Source organism: Alnus glutinosa, chromosome 4 (assembly GCF_958979055.1).
Source record: "Alnus glutinosa chromosome 4, dhAlnGlut1.1, whole genome shotgun sequence".
Taxonomy (NCBI): Eukaryota; Viridiplantae; Streptophyta; class Magnoliopsida; order Fagales; family Betulaceae; genus Alnus; species Alnus glutinosa.
In genome coordinates this window covers 10,569,705-10,573,634 of record NC_084889.1, presented here as the reverse complement: position 1 = coordinate 10,573,634, position 3,930 = coordinate 10,569,705, and the positions used below count along the sequence as shown (strand labels likewise).

Genomic DNA, 3,930 nt, shown 5'->3' with positions numbered 1-3,930 from the left:
CTTCAAATTCTCTCTCGGGTTTCTCTTCTCCTTGCTCTCTTGTTGCAGAATTTTTCCTGCAACTTCTTCCCTTGGTTTAGTGCGTAAAAGCTCCACTTTCTCTTACCTCTTCACCCATCAGGACATAGAAGGAAGCAAGAAAAAAAAAAAGAAAAAAAGAAAAAAGAAATAGTTCCCTCCTCTCTACCCTTATATCTCTCGGTCCAGCCGCTCTCTCCCTTCTTCCTTCATGAACAGCAGGCAGCAAATCATTTCTCTTCTTTATTTCTCTCTGTTTCGGTCAAGCCCAAATAAAGAGCTCTCAGTTCTCTCTCTATACATATCTTTTGGTTTGTAGCTTTTAACAAAGAGAAAAGGAAAAGAAGAAGAAAGAAAAAGGGAAAAAGACAAAAGGAAAAAGGACATCTCTCTCTCTCTCTCGTGAAACAAGGGAAAAGAATTAAAAAATAATTAATCAATAAATAAGAGGAAGAAGCTTTGGATAGCCATAAAGAAAAGAAAAGAAAACAAAGAAGAGAACCTGTACTTGTCACTCGGCAGTATGTGCGGTAAGCTTCTTTTACTCATGGGTATTATTTTAGTACATGTACAACTTTTAGTTATTAGACATAAGTTTATGGTTTTCATAAAGTTAAGTTATTAGTATATATGCTTAAAAGAATATTTTTAAAGTGGTATATATTGTTATATATTTTGGGCAAGTTTCTAAACCTTGGTTATTGTAATTTTTAAAGTTATTAAGTATTCTAATATTTTAAGTTGTGTTTTAAACAGAGGATTTCAAAGCGGAGTACTTAATTTAATAAATACGTCGTTCTAATGCCCTAGTAAAAAGTCATTATTTTACAAAAGCGTCGTTACGCTACCCAAATATTTTAAAGTATTTTAAGCGTTATTAATATTAATACCCTTATTCTACCCGAATTTTATAAGAATAAAATAAAGTTATTATTCTATTAATTTGTTTTGATACATGAAACTCATTATTTATATTTGGTAAGCTATTATGTTTATCTGTTATAAAAATGATATATATGTGTTTAATTAATTGACGAAAGAAAAGAAATAATAAGGAGATGATACTTTAGTTTAAGTTTTAGGTTTCAAATCTCAAAATATTTCTCTAAATTTCTTCTTGCAATTTATTTAGGTAGAAGGTAGCTAAAATATTGCTCAGAAGATATCAGGTAAGGGGACACAACTTTAAAACCCGGCGAAACTTTTAAATAAAATCTTTTCAAGAGTAAAACGTCGGGAATTTTCAAAGGACTCTTTCACTGTAATATTACTTGTTATTTTTCTTCAGTTATAATGATTCTTTTATGAAATGTAATTGAACCTCCATATGATTATATGATAGCTCTCAAGAATGAAATAATGAATATGTTACCTGTGAATCACATGGATGAATGAAGTTAATAATTATATGTTACATGTGCACCATATGAATGAAGAGGATGATGTAATTATGATTTTCAAAAATGATACATGTGCACTATATGAACAAGATGATGAAATTATGTTGAATATTTGTTTTATGTGCATCACACAAAGTTTTGTCCCACGGTACCATAATGCTGTGATCCGGATCTTATGATGATGATGATGATGATGATGGGTAGCGGGGCAACCACACCAAAAGTGTGGGGCTATCGGCCGGGGGGTTCTCACCTAGGGAGCTTCCTAACCCGGCAGCTCTCCCCAATGACGACAGGATGAGCCATGGATCCTTCGGGATCGGTCCTTTGGACGAGCCCAACGTGCACCGCTCATGGTAAAAATGTGGAAGTGGTCCAGTGGTAGACAAAACTTACACACTATGAATGATGATTGCATATGCATATTTATTATTGATGCTGATGTTTCTATATGTGAACTATGAAAATTCTAAGTTTCTAAACTAAGCTTTTTATACCACCTTGTACTATGTTGTGTTACTTACTGAATTATCAAACTCACCCCTTACCCCTTCAACCTTTTCAGGATGTAATAATCAGAGTCACCTTCTGGTAATGGCATAGACCTGGCTAAGAGCAATAGATGGTATCTTGGGGAACTGATGTAACCTTTGTAATGTATAATATGTTTCCCTATTGGAAATTTATAACTTTGTGAAAAGCTACTCTTTTATGGATATATATAAAATAGATGGATAAAATCTATAACTATTAGAGATATGCTTTATGTAAATGTATTTTTTTTTTAGGCTCAAGTTCGCGTTTCCCTTATTTCCCGAAACGGGGGCGCGACATAATGCCTGTGTTCATCAAGGCCCACTACAAGACTGCATAACAATACAAGTGATACAACTTAGAGGCAGTAAATGAAAAATGCAAAAGAATTGTGAAATTGATCAGCAAAAGTTATAATTAAGCCCACCACGACAAGCTGAAAATGAACCAAAAAGACTTCACTTGATACTTCAATCCAATGTCAAGAAAGCTAATACATACCAAAACTGAAAAGAATCCAATAAAAGCCCAGAAACCCAATTGAGGATAGAACCGCTCAGGCACACCTCACATGTAAAGCGCATAAAGGGTAAAGAGACAAAGAACCAGAACCAAAGATTCAAACTTTAATTATGCCAAGACAAGCTGAAAATGAACCAAGACCAAGTTTTCTTTGTAAGTTATATCAATTCAATGTCAAGAAAGCAAAAACATATACCAGAACTAAACAAAATACCCAATAGAAACCCAGTTGAAGACAGAAAAGCTCAAGCACATCTCACATGCAAAGAACTTAAAACAGGAAAACAGACAAAGAATCCAGCACTCTGTCAAAAATTCCCAAGTGGGATCAGCTTGAGAAGAGGCTCAGTCTCAACCACAGGATGACACAAACCCAAAAAAAAATCTCACGTACCCATGAAATGAGAGCAGCTTATAATCATCATATTTTAGTGATTAGAGCAAGTAACACCAATCCAAGGAAAAAAAAAATCTGTTGTTTCTAAAATAAAAAAACAACCACCCCCATATTCATAAACCAAAAAAAAAAAAAAAAAAAAAAAACTTACCTTCAAGAACAAAAATAAATCACAAGCATCAATAACTTCAAACAAACCCATATCTTCACTACCCATAAAGAGAAATCACTTCAAAAACCCATGAATAATAAGTCAGAGAGAGACGGACCGTAGAGAGAAAGGGGAGAGAGACGGTGTCGGTTGGTCGGTCGGAAGGCTGTTCGTCTTGGTGGGCGGCGCTCGGTCTCGGTCGGTAGGCCCTTTGTCTTGGTGGGCGGTGCTTTTTTGGACTGTGGGCGTGGCCTGTGTCAATGGGAGTCGTCGGATTTCGAGCTGGTACCGTGGGTGGGCGTCGCCAGTGCATTCGGTGAGGAAGTGGTTGGTGGTGGGCGGTGCTTTTTTGGACTGTGGGTGTGGCCTGTGTCAATGGGCGTCGCCAGATTTCAAGCTGGTGCTGTGGGTGGGCATCGCCGGTGCGTTCGGTGAGGAAGTGGTTGGTGGTGGGCGAAGGAGGATAGTGGGAGGGGGAGACAGAGCAGCAGCAACGTGGGAAATTTTGAAAATTTTAGAGCATTTGGGGGAAGAAATGGGGGAAAGGGGAAGGCTTTCACGCGTGCAACAGTTTTTGTTTTTGATTTTTTTTTTTTTAAATGTATATAAAATATATTAAATTTCATGCCATGTAGGACGAGAGCACTACAAAAAAAAAGGTGTTTTGAGCCCTTTTTTTAAAGCCGTTTTAAGGCCTTAAAACGGCTCAAAACATTTTGAGCCGCTTTCAAAATGGCTCAACATATAGCGTATTAAAATCTCGTTTTGAGCCGGTTTGAACTAAAACGACTCTAATTTGAGCCGTTTTAATTAAAGCGGCTCAAACCAGTTTAAATCGCTTTTTAAAACGGCTCCAATTAGTTAGAGACGTTTTGTCAAAAACGGCTCAAACCGGTTTGAGCCGTTTT

General features: G+C 36.6%; 1 long non-coding RNA gene across 1 annotated transcript; it reads left to right on the top strand.

Annotated features, from left to right (window-relative positions):
* LOC133867278 (uncharacterized) lies at positions 1 to 2,158 on the top strand. The gene is made up of 3 exons (XR_009900021.1): positions 1 to 548; positions 1,151 to 1,187; positions 1,984 to 2,158. It is a non-coding gene; the product is annotated as an uncharacterized LOC133867278 (long non-coding RNA).
* Positions 2,159 to 3,930: the final 1,772 nt, after the last annotated feature.